Below are 13,667 nucleotides of genomic sequence, written 5' to 3' on the forward strand. Positions count from 1 at the left end.
TACACACATAGTTGCAGATCAAAGGGATGCAACATTGTGTAATAAAATGTCTTCATATCCTTCATATGAATTTTCTTATTATTTTAGCGTCCTCTCTGCCAAAGGCTCTTCCCTCCGCCTTTGACGGAAATCTCTGTGTGCTCACCATTGTGAGAGATCATTTTAAATCTCCTCTCATGCTTAGTGCGGGACAAAATGCATGGGAAAATATATGCTACAAAGTGTTTTCCACTCTTGGGCTTCATTTTCGGCATTATGCAAAGTACCGTCGAATAGAATTTCTTTTGAGAGCAACTTTTCCTTTTTGATCTTTCTTAATTCCTTCTAATCCACTCTCACTCGCCACATTTTCCCTGTGTTTCTCAGGACCTTTTCGGAGTGACAGAAGAGGTGATTTTCGCAAAAGTCATAAATTTGTTTCCAGGGATATTACGGAGGTCCTTTCATCAGGAGTTTCATGTGGAAACTTTAATGAATTCATCCCCCAGAGTGGATCGATAATTGAATCTCTCTCTCACCTTAGCATCCCTTTCGTCCATGGATGAATAAATTTCACTTCCTAGAAAGTGTTGAAATTGTACAAATTCTAGCAGCCAGAACAAATATGAAAAAGGCTGATTTTCAGAATGAAAATTTCCACTAATTATTATTAATTAATTCCAACTGCAAAATTGTAGTGAAAATGTTGCGCAAAAACTTTTTCTATTGGAGAATGGAGCATTAATATTCATATTTCGCATATGAATTCTATACCAGACATGGATAAAAGGATGTGCAGGAAAACTGAGTAGTTTTCCCTGTAAAGTTTCCACCCTGTGCGGCTCAACGAATATTTAATTACCCTATTAATCCGATGCAGAATATTTCATACGTGATTTTGCACCCTCAAACACACTGAAGAGTGTGCGAGAGTTTGTGGGGAAAAAATATATATATATGATATGAGATGAAATTAATTATGCTGAGGGAAAATAATCTGCACGAAGCTCACTGGCTCCCTGACAAATGAGTCTCACAAGTGGAAATTATTTGTCAGGCCAGTGTATCGAGGATATTCCGGGAGAATGGAGTGTGGCGGCGTGAGTGTGCATTTATTGCACGACCCGGGAAAACGTGACAATAGTGCAGAAAATTGTCATAAAACACAGCGGCTGCACGGCTTCACATGTCAGTGACCATGTGCTGAAGATGGTGCTCTTGCTGGAGAGCCCATGGCAACAAAGAACTGTATAAGTAGTGCCATGATGGTGTTTTCCCCCATTTCAGCACCCGCGTTTCACCACAAAAAGGCCTGCAGACCCAGATATGAGCCGGGAAAACTGCCACGGCGGAAGTTTTAATAAATTTCTCAGTTAACAAGAGATTTTAGGGTACGAAATTACCCCCAATTATATTCTCAGATGGACGCTTTTTCCCTTCCTCAACTGTGGAATGTGAGAAATCTTTGAATTCCGTCTGTGTTTTCTATTAGAGAATAGGACTCGTGATTCTTCCTTCACAATTGACAACCCCTCAAAATTTCCACTCTTCCCACTTCCGCCCTGTGTCTGTTCATGGCTCACAACCCCTGTGCGGATATCTTACCATAAAGTGCATATGTGCACCGAGTGCGGCATTAAATATCACGTCGCATAATGTCTCATTTATTTGCTAAAGCCCACACCATCAGCTGAAAAATGCCCACCCCAAATTCACCCCATTTGCCGTACTATTTGGGAGTCGATTTGTCAATTTGTGGCTCCACTTGGCGCGAGCTTTCCGCCCTCAGGAGACCGAGGGTGTGAGGGAGCTTTTACGCTACGTTCTCGAGTACACGCGCTTCCTCTACAAATCCTCCCCGCAGAAACGCATTCTCACAGCAGCTCTCTCGCGCGCTCTCCCTCTCTCAGCCTCTCTCCCTCTCTCTGGAGAGTCCATTCACCAGACGGAGTGTCAGGGGCGGAACAGGATGTGCGGCTGAGGGTGTTTTGTTGCATGGGATGAAAAGCTTTGCAGGATCCGAGGGATGGGGAGGGCTTTAAATGGACCAAATTAAAGCGAGGTGGAGAGGAAAGTTCATTAGAAAGTCGCGTGGAGTGTTTATTGTCACCCTGTGCGGGAGAAAAAGCTTCAATGATTGCATCTAGCGTGAACTTTCACCTACACGTTCACTACGAAGTGCGCCTCCCCCGTCGCCGGGGAATCATGGCGGCTGGCGAGCGCCTCGAAGCTCCGACAAAAGGGGGATGAAGAGTATTTTATAAACATCTACATGTCGCTCTCAATTATAAATTGTATCTCATTCGCGATCGGAGGCTGGAGGGAAAAAAAGCTCCACGCCGTGTGAAGTAACAAGGGGTTTGGAAGGGGGTGGCTGGTGTACGTTTTTGGGGTAAAAGCTCATGCGCACATGATTCTGAGGGCCACAATCGATACTCGCTGGCGTGTGGTTTATATGCAATTTTCCACCCCAAACTCTCGACATTCGTGCCCAAAGTGCCGGCAAGTGCAAATTTCACCTCACATGCAATTCCATTCGCGAGCATCTCAAGTGATCACTCACTGTTTTCATCTTGTTTGTGTCTCATTGCATTCCCAAGCAATTTTCCACCCGCCGTTCTCAACTGTGAGCGTGAATTGTGTGTTCTGACTGTGCAGAAGAAGTGTATTGCCTTTTTTCCTCCTCATCCAGCGGAGAGCGGTTTGTAGACAAAACACAGTGTTGAGTTCACAGCGCCCAGTGTTTGTGAAGGAAGATTGGAAATTTTTTTTCCACTGTGTGCAGACTTCCTCTGGAATTTTCCTCTGCAACTCACGAGAGAGATACTCGAAAATGTAACTCAACGGGGTGAATTCTATCAGTGGCATCATCTGCCTCGTGCTTGAGAGCTTTCCACCCAGTGTCGTGTGCCTGTTGAATTTTTAAACATCATGTATACTATATAGATAAATCCGGGCTGGGTGAGTTCTGCAGCCCTACGCCCTGAAACACCACCCTCACATCCACTCCGTTATGATTGAATTATTTGAAATTTCGCCATCCCAGGCGGCAGATGGAAAATTTCCACCCGATTCACGCGCACTTTTCAATTTAATATTAATGAAGATTAAGTGAGGTGCCCATTTACAAGTGAAGACGCGCGACACTTCTGACACCGCGCCCGAAATCCCATCCTGGAAAGGACCACTGTGACCATTCATGCATTACTTTCCACCCCCTTTTTGCCAGCGCCCATTTGGCACCTTGAATACAAATTAATGTATTCTCTCCAGGCCAAATTGATAATTCCTCAGCGCGCGCGAATTCCACCCTCTGACAGTGTCAATCAGTCACATACATAATTGAAAAAAAATTTATTGATCGCCAACATCTCACGGAGCGAGAGTTTTGCTGGGATTGTCACGATGGGCGGCGGTAGAAATTCATTTGCAAATTAATTCACACCAAAGTCCAGGCGGAAAATCCACCGACAGACAGGACTGAAGGGGGGAAAAGTCTGCAGACTTCCGTTGGATAAAGTGGATGATGATCAGAGTCTTTCTAATCTACCTCCAGGGCTTTGTCTTGGCATGTACAAAAGAGACTTGGTATTTGTCTTTTGTGCTTCAGACGCTCACAGAAAATCTCTCTTTGACTCTTTGTTCTTCACCTCACAGGCCAAACTCCTGTAAATAATCAAAGAGCTGTCCTGCACAAGGAGAACAATGAGCAGTTGGAAGCGGTGATTTTATTTATTAAAAGATCTCTCGCTGAATAGGTTATTTGGGGCGTATGAATAGAAGTGCAGAGAGGAATAATTACTGCCCAAAAACCTGCACACTCGATATTTAATAGGATTAGGTTCACGGGATATCGTTCAACCCCCCCTAAAAATAGCACATCGCACGGCCACAAAATCCCTTCTTCGTCTCCAATGAAATTTCCATGAAGTGGCTCGGACATGTGAATTAAAAGTTATGCGATCAATTGAGAAAGCAATTACTATTCATGGGGGCGAGTTTCAGGGGATGTCGTAAGTTTCATCTATCTTTTCTTCAGCCACACCGGCTTCATCCCCATCGGTGTGAGTACATTTTAGCGTACAACATAAACCCCTTCCTCCGCATCCCGTGTGAGAAAGCTCGCCCCCAATTGAAAAGCCCCCAAAATGAAATGCATGCAAAGTCAATTCATCCTACATTTATGCACACTCTGAGAGGGCGAGAGAGACTCTCCCTCTCTCGCTTTCCATGAGGGATGTGCGCTCTCGCTGTCGGCGGAAAAGCTCCGAGCGAGTCATGAGTGTGATGTCAGTTCAGTGTGGATTGTCGACGGTGGCGGACGTGTTGGGAAAAGCGCTGGAAAACACAGCCAACCTCAATCAACCTCCTCTATATTAAGACAGCTCCCGGCTTCCCATCAAAGTCATCCTTCATCTTCGCAAAGAGAAACTTCCCCCCGTGCAAGTTTTCCCAAGGGAAACCCGCGTTCGTGTGTGTGCGTGTGTGTGGGAAAAATCCCTGGCGGGTGAAAGTTGAGAGCTTTGCCGAAGGAAGGCCTCGAAAAGTTCATTGAGTGATTAGTGGAGAAGAATTCCGATCGAGTACAGAGCATCGCAACACTGTTGAGCACAACACACTGAATGATGTTCCACGGAGGGCGCGCATATGAGATTTGAAGTCTAAGCAACATTTACACAAAGTTGCGGTGAACTCTTGAGGAAATAGTTTCAATGTTATTCCACTCATCACCCAAAAGAGATTTAATTAACTTTCCCAACCCCGTCACGATTCTCCTGAGAGCGCGGAAACTCTTCATCAAACGAAACCATAATTGCTTGTATGCGAAACATCTCTTCATCCCCCCGGGAAGTGGTGACAAAAAGGGGGTGTCTTTTGACCTGCTTAACAGGGAGAAAAAAAAATGTGTGCTGAAGAATTCAATTAAATTCTGCGTGTTAATTGACCACCACAATGAATTTCACTGCGAGGATGAAAGTTTGAGTGAAGAGGACTTTTCTAATTTTCAATTATTGCCCCTTTCGCCCCCAATTAATTTCCCCCCCCCCCCCCCACCGCCAAAGTAATGGACATTTTCCACTGGACAGTTGGAAAAGGAAGAAGTTTGTGGACACTTGACAGGAGAAACTTTTTAAATTACCACCAATACGACAGCAGATTTGTTCACTAGCGAAGGAGGAAAGAGGATTCCTGTTTTAACCCCACATTTGAGAGAAAGTTTCCATAGAAGAAATTTGCATTCTGCAGTGAAAATGCATTTTCACAACTTGCTTAATTCACAAGCGCACACCTGAAGATTTCGGGAGTTCTCTTTGATTAACTCAATTAATGCTTGAATTTTGATGTCTATCAAAGTGGTTAACAGGTGAAGTAATGACAATAATTCAGTTTCCATGGTGAATTTCTACAGAAAGTCCTTTTTCCTAAATCTATCGATAAATAAGTAACTGGCGACGACAACCCATTATGAATGTTTAACCGAATTTTGGTCAAAGGTTTCGCACCTTAATAAATTATGCCTCAGTTCAATCTATAAAACTTTTTTTTGCCGAACAATTTGTAGGAGATTCAGAGCTGCACATCCCCGAGGAGAGTGTTTTCCTCAATCGCTACAGGCTTTTCCTTTTTCCTCAACTCCTTTGCCACCTCTTTCCTCCCGCCCGCTTTTTTCTCTCCCTTCTCTTTTGTGAATTGTTGTGCTGGTTGGAATTTTTGGGGGGCGAAAACACGCACTTTAGGCCGAAAAAAAGGCGCCCCAGGATGTGTACTGGAAGGATTCAGCCGAAAATTAACAGGATCATTTGAGGAATCCCTCACACCTTGTCTTTCGGGGGTTTTCCATAAACATTTCGTCGATTTATATTCCCACCGCCAGTCTCTGCATTCACTGAATACTCGGCGGATCAGGTCGTCCTGCTCCTTGTGCTCTCCTTCGTGTGATTTTGTATTCGATAGACGACCGTTCGGACATCCTGAGGGTGGTTTAACTTTGGTCTAGCTTCTTCCCTCTTCGCCACATCTGAAAAGCTCAACTGGCGGGTGGGGAGGAAACTTTTCTTCCACACAATGCTTATACTTGTTGGCTTTTCACTCCTTTTTCTCTCTCGCATTTCCTCCACACACAGCCCCAACTTTCGCCAGAGCTGGAGAATGCCCGTTTTGGGTGGGCGGCCCAGTGTTATTTTCCATCACAAGCCATTCAAACCACCTGTGAGCATTCTGCGGAGCTCCTTTCCGCCGCCGCGCCTTTTCCCAGTGACATTTCAATCTGTGCTCAATCGCTGGAGCAGAGCGGGAATTATGCAAATCGATCGTCATATTGAAATTTAATAAAAAAGAACGCCATCAATTTGCGTCCAATATTTTTTTTGCTCATCGCATTCAGTTCTCATTTTACCACAGAAAGTTTTCCCCGCGCACACTGAAAAATCACCCGAGGGAAAAGTTGATAATGACAATTTTGATTTGCCACAGTGACGAAATGATGAAAATGGAATGATTTGTGAGGATATTATTTTCAATTTTGTCGCGTGAATCCGCATGGCTAGAATGTTTAATTTGCTCAATGACCGAAATTACCAAATATGAACTCCAAACTTTAATTAATTCCGACAAAATTGAACTTCAACGCATCATCGAGGGAGAGAGGGATTTTCAATTTAATGCCGATGCCAGAGAGGATATTATTTACAAATTGACATTCAAATATTATAAACCAAGAATTGCCCGCATTTCAATGGTGGAAAATCATCAACTATGATTGGCCAGGAATGATGAAAAAAGTACTCTGTCTCTCTGTGGCATATATATTAATTGCTGTGAGACTGAAGGAAAAGTGGAAAATTGGGTGTGGAATGGAGGGAAAGCGGCAGTGGTAGCAAAAAGAGTGTCCCAGTCACATCATCTCCGGCTGTATCATTTACAGAAAGATCAAAGAGTGGAAAATGCAGCGGGACAACTTTGTCGAGAGCCCAGTTAATTGCATCTCCTGATCATATGGTTTTTTCCCATTTCCAACATTCACACACAGAGAGAGAAAGACAGGAAAAAAAAATGAGACATTTTACATGTCAAAAGCGCCAATATTTTCCACCGCAGCACAGTGAAAAATATACATATAATTCCGTCAGTCATGAAATATTAAATAATTGTATCCATGCGCACAATAACTGGGGAGTTTATTTGATAAATAATAAATGAGCTGAAGAGAATGATTTTTTTTCAGTATGGATGAGAGGGAAAAAAAAAGTTTTTACTATATCGTAAATGCAAAAAGAGTGCGCAGGGAATTTTTATGGGCGGAAGGAAAGCTGCTAAATATTAACTTTGCAGCAATTAAAAAGCTCTCATGGCACAAACATCCCATTTTTCCAGCTTCCGAGGCTTCCAGGCTCAAATGTAATTTCCCTCCTTAATCCACTTACAGCTCCACAGTGGCCTGTTATAGCGAAATTCACACACACACACACATTGGAATAATATTGAAACTTTCCAATTGCCTTTCACTGGCTCCCCTGAACAACTTCCCCAAAGCGCCTCATAACGAATTTCCAGGGATAGATTTTGGAGTTTAAAAACTTTCCACCACTTCTCCCCCGCACACTCCGTGGACCATTCAGTTGCTCGGGGAGGAATTCCTCTTCGGCCTTTTCGCCACCCCAGAAATGTTTATGGCGCGCACAAAAGTTGCAGAGGAATTTCCGCACACACAACACAATTCCTTGGCGTAGTCTTCTAATGTGTGTCTCCCCCCAAGGTGTGGACGCCCAATGAGAGCGAAAGTGTGACAAATTTGGCATGTGTGTAAATATTTTTGCATCACTTGAGGACATCGTCATGTAATGAGAGTGGAAGTGTGCAAAAATGGGCGTTCTGGGCCATCTTTTGCTGGCGCTGCACGTCCTCTGCCTAGGAAAAGGTGAGTCTCACATTTCATATCACAATCTCACCCAAGTGTATTTCCCAAACTTTTTTTTTCTTCATATCAATCCCCCACCCTCGCGCGCACGAGCCCCTCAAGAGCATATATAGTTGAGTGTGGAGGGAGGGGAAAAGTTTCAAGGATGACGAGTAGAAGTTTTTCCGCTGGAGAATCCGCAAGTCTGAGCGAAGAAAATACATCCATAAATATTTTGTTAACGTTGCAATATCGCTCAATTTTCCCATCAATGAATGAGATTTTTCCGCCATTCATGCTCTCCCAGGAGACACTTTTTGCGGAGAATCAATTGAAAAGTGGTCTTGGAAGTGGTGGAAATTAAGAGAAAATCTCTTTCTATATTGCAATGCAATTACGGGGAATTTAAAGAATGATGACGACACTTTTCAGGAACATTTGTAGCAAAATTCCTGTAGAGAAAATTAATAAATATATACTGCAAATGGTGGATATTCAAATAAGAAACTTTGAACAATCAACAGTAATTGCCTCTCTTCTCTTCCAAGCACTCTTGTCTCATGCTTAGACACTTTATCCTCCAATATTATCCCCTCACAAGGCGATAATTGGATGACACTGGGGACATTTCGACAATATCCGGAAGATTGCCTAGATAATTCACAAGCCCTCAACTGTGCTTGATCAAAGTGTGTCCTCATCTATGGGCGAATTGCCTTTGATCTTTGCCTTTGCACAGAGACTGTCCAGGCATGATTGTGCTTAAATTACAGACTTGTTGGGAGAGAAATTGCAGCTTGAAGTGCCCCAAAAGGCCGTGAACTGTTTTGGCCACAAATGAACTGTCGCCAATGGAAGACGAGGAGGAAAAAGGTTGCGGCGGAAAAACTATGCGGGGATCAATGAGCGTTTCTGTGTTATCTGAAAATGGTGAAATTGAGTGCATGTGGATTTTGTGTTGGGAAACAAGTTGGAGAGTTGGTCTCTGGTGAGCTTCCTAATTGAACATGTAAAATGGCAGGCTGAGGAACATAATTCCAGTGTAGGAGCAACTATTTGAAGGACTACGAGATGCTCTCGTGCGGTTGGATTTCACCGGAGCACCTCTGCATCGATATCCCCGGGGCAGTTTTGGCTTCGGTGCACTCTCGAAAGCCCTCTCACATGCGATACAGTCCTCGAAAGTATGTACTTTCCCAACGAAAAGTCCTGCCAGAGCTGAGGAGTGCTGCTGAGTTGTAGATTAAGGATCACTGGGAGGCAAATTGGGTCGAAATTAAATCAATTTCGACATAATTTGTAAGAATAATCCGACCAAAAACCGTTTAACGAAGTTTTTCGTATTGATTTCAAACTGAGAAAACGAAAAAGTCAAGATTATTCGGCTTAAAAATATCTTTTTCTTGTGAAAATTAACTAAAAAGGAAAAAATACCTTTGAAGTCATATTCTTTTCATACTTTAAGATCGCAAAGTATCGGAGAAATTGTCTAGAATTCTTCGCAGTTTCTCAACTCTACTTTTAATTTTCGGAAATGGTTACAAAGGCAATGATTATTTATAGAGTTTGTGTAGGGATTGAGATATAAAATTGCAACCTTATGAAGAGATTTTTCCCATTTAGGATAGTTCACATATAAGGTTTTCTTCCACACTTCCAGCCTTGACTTCTCTTGGCCGAATGGCTTCGGGGTATTTCTCCTTTATATGATTCTTGCACAGAACATTGCGAGAATCACATGGAAATTCAATATATCAGAGCAAATATCTCGAGGAGATGTGTTCATCTTGTATTGGCCACATGTGAGGGGGAAATTTCAGCGGAAATTGCCAACAATCTGACGTAAGAAGTGGATTTTGATCGAAAATGGAATTATAACTTTTTATTTCGTCTCATCGTCAAATATTAAGTTCCTTCTGTAGCATTGTTTTTCCACTCGCATCAGGATTTTTATTACCCCACGCAAAAGTGCGCGGGTGGAGAATTATTATGCAATACAACATCTAAAAGTTTACTTTATTATGAGGAAGATAAAGTAAGGTGTTGTGAAAAGTTTTCCCATTTGGAAAATTTCATCCATAAATGCATGGAAAGCTCACACTATTTTTCCTACTTGTCGCAACACCCCAACTTTCTCACCGGAGAAATACAAACAATATCCAAAGTTGATTTTTATTCTCATAATACATTTTATTGACTGCCTGCAACTATGCATATAGACAAGCTTTTTCCTGGCACTGGGGCGAGGAAAGTTGTACAATTTTCCGGACCACAATCCTCTCTCTCTCTTCTCTCTCACTGAGGTGTCATCTGGTTTCTTCCCATTCTCAGGGTGAGACAACGGCGAGGCGGAATCCCACCCAATTCCCAAAGTCCATCTTCCTGAGATGGCGAAGCCATGCTTGACACTGATGTACTTGAAAACTGTCTCGGCAGAACTTTTAGAATCCCCTCCTCAATTCTCCACACTGACACAAACCTCATCTTCTTCCCCATTCAGGTGTGACTTCTTTTACAACTTTCGTATAGACGGCAAAAACTACTCAATTCTCGTGCCAACTTCACATGATCTCGAGTTAAGAGACTTCCTCGATGGTGTGTGAGATATCGAGTGTTGGCACTGACTTGAATTTAATGTGAAACAATGACACGAAAAGAGTTTAAAGTTTCCCCATCAGACTGGAAAGAAGGGAAAAAGTGTGTGTGTGTGAAAGTTGCAGCAAAGATAAGACAACCATTACATGAGCTTTTAATTGAATTTAATGAAAGATGCTCAAGAATTCCCGTCTGCACAGCTCCCCAGATGACAAGAATGAGTTACGGAAGCAATTTGGAGCAGGAGAGCGCGCTGTAACACTTTCTTCACGCCGATAGAGCTGTAAAAGTTTATATTGTTGCTCTTGAAACGGAATAGAGAACGAAATAGAGGGGAAATTGAAGGGCTTTTCAGTCGCGATTCCGCCAAGGAATGTGGCTGATACATTAATATATGGTAACACATGGAGGCCAAGAGAGGCCAAGAAGTGAAGTCTACTGTGAAATCTAAGTGAAACTGAATGCCTCCGGCTAATACCCATAGTTTAATTGAATGACATCATCTTAATAAGCTTATACAGAGACTCTGACAAGCATTGTGTGGCCGTTGCCACTAATAATTTATGATTAGCCTATCAATAAGATCGTCTTTTCGCATTAATCCCCCTCCGTGATCCGGAATATGAGATTTCAGAGGTTCAGTGGGTGTGAGAGGGTGACTTAAAAAAGCCACCCCTCATTTTCCACCCCACTGACTCAGTGTGCACTTGAGTGCGACACTCCGAGCGGCAAATAAGCCACGAGAAGTGATTGATTGTGTCCCTCCGGGTCTGCTGAGAAAGGCCACCAATCATCCTAATTGGCGTGAAAATATTCGTGTGCAGATTTAATGAATTTTTTCTCTGCATCGCGAACGCAAAGTTCACCAAGGGGGAGATAATGTGGCTGAAATCTGGACAACTACTTTCTGACTAATGAATTTCCAAATATTAAGACAGTTTTAATTTTGTCAGCCTGAAAACTAAACAAGCAACTTAAATTTAGAGATTGTAGAAGTTTTTAACCGATAGTTTTGTGAAAACTGCTTTGAATCGCTTTTTCTGAAATTTTTCAAACATAATTTTAAAAAAATAACATCGAAAAACATTTAAAATATACAAAACATTTGTTTTCAATAATCTCAATTGAAGATTTCAACTAAAACATTGGTAAGAAGATTCTTAAAATTAGACTTTACTCAAATCTGAATCACATTTTTGAGGTTATGTTTTACATAACCTAGAAAATTTCAGAATTATTGCAAATAATCAAACACTTAAGCTTCTGACGACAATATCTCCCCCTTGTCATCGACTTTCTGGGCGGAAAATCATGAAATATTCCCTGGGAAATTAGTAGTAATTCCTCACTGGGGCATTTTCTTCAATGCGGATTTCAAGTGCACCACTGGAGAAAGGGGAATTTCCACGTGGGTTTCACACAATTAACAGACGACGGAATCGTTGGGTGGAAAAAGTGTGCAAAAGTGGTGCGAAAAAACCAATTAAGAATTTTCCTCTCAAGTCATGGCTGGAAACTCATTTTTCTTCCCGCTTCCCGCTCGGCTCAGAATTCATTTCTGGCCGGGACGCACATATAAAACAATTACTATTTCATCGCACAAGGATGAAATTGAATAAAATAGATGTGCACACGAAGACTTTTATATGCCGTGAGCTTTTGTGGAACTTTCCCGACGGGGATGGAGAAAAGAAGTGTGTGCAAAATAATTGGCTTCTTCTGAAAATTTCACGCCACACTTGCAGATGCTGAGGGTAATAAATGTTAAATGAAATTGCACATTACGAGACACCCAGTCACCAAAGGCAAAATCACCATTTCATCCCCCTTCGCCGCAGTGTCTTCTGGCGAGGGGCGCACGAAAGCACCTTTGCAGCACACCGGGGCTCGTGTACTATTCCTCCGGATGGGTGGTGAAGTGGAACATTGAGCCTCTAGGCGGATTATATCACATAAAATGTATCGAAACATATGCTGTCGCCCTTCCCCTTCGCAAAATAAACCCGCTGCTCCAGTTGATTTTGCCTTCCACCAGAAAACACACTCTCGTCGCCGCACCAGAGTTGTAATCCGATTAGATTGTGATGCAAAAGATCGCAGAGAAGGAAAGTGGATGATCCCCACATTAAAGCGCGTCTTTCCATGTCTTGCAGCGTTTTTGTTTCGAAGTTTAAGTCGCGCGCTTTAACACTAGAAAGAAAACACTGGTCAGTCTGACCAATTAAAAATAGTTCATAAAGACAATTTTACACCTCAAATTGGGTTTTCCGCACATCGGAAAACGCGTTTTTATTCATATTCTCATTAAAAGAGGTTCAAATTGTACGAAACTAGACCATAACCTCAAAAATGTTGTTCAGATTTCAATGATATCAATTTTAAGAATATTCTTATCACATTTTGAGTTAAAATCGTCAATTGCGACTGTTGAAAATAGATATTTTGTGTATTTTAAAAGTTTTGAACATTTTTTGAATGCCTCTGAATGTTGATTTTTAGGTTATGTTTGGAAAAAATGTCCAATTAAAAGCAGTTTTGCACAGGATCTTTCAAAATTTCTTATTCAAAGTTCTTACAAGACGATCAAGAAGAGTTTTTACAATTCCAGAAGAGTTTAAGAAGATTTGGCCACGGTGGCCACAAAGCGCTTCCGAGTGTTGCATAAAATTCAAGCTAAATTGCCTGCACTCTGCAAGACATTGCAGCCTTTTCACCTCAACTCTGTTTATCTCTCAGGATGGGATTTTCTCTCGGTGCCCATAAATCTTCTCCCAGAATGAATTACAACTTGATTTGGTGAGAAGATCTGCGTGTGACCGCGAATTTAGTGGATGGACGATGGTTTTTATCGAGCAACACATTCACACTCATGCGGGACTAATTTATGCGGTCACATGAGAAAAAGAGCAGCTCTGCCCCAAGAGAGATTCTCCCCAATATTTTCTGGGGTGACGCCACACAAAACATGACCTCAAAGACAAGACGACAAAGGGAGAGAGTTGGAATCAAATTAAATTACACCCAGAGATTGAAGATAGTCCCAAATATCGTTAAACTTTGCTCTATCCACTGGGCAAGACGGACTTTTTTTTTCTTCTCCTACAGTGCGAGACCCCAAATTATCACTATCGTGAGGGAGGAATCTGTTTTTAGGGCGTAGAGCTTTTGGGGGTGCGAATTGGCGGCGAAAATTCAC

This window comes from Phlebotomus argentipes, unplaced genomic scaffold (assembly GCF_947086385.1).
Source record: "Phlebotomus argentipes unplaced genomic scaffold, Phlebotomus argentipes genome assembly scaffold_4, whole genome shotgun sequence".
NCBI classification, from domain to species: Eukaryota; Metazoa; Arthropoda; class Insecta; order Diptera; family Psychodidae; genus Phlebotomus; species Phlebotomus argentipes.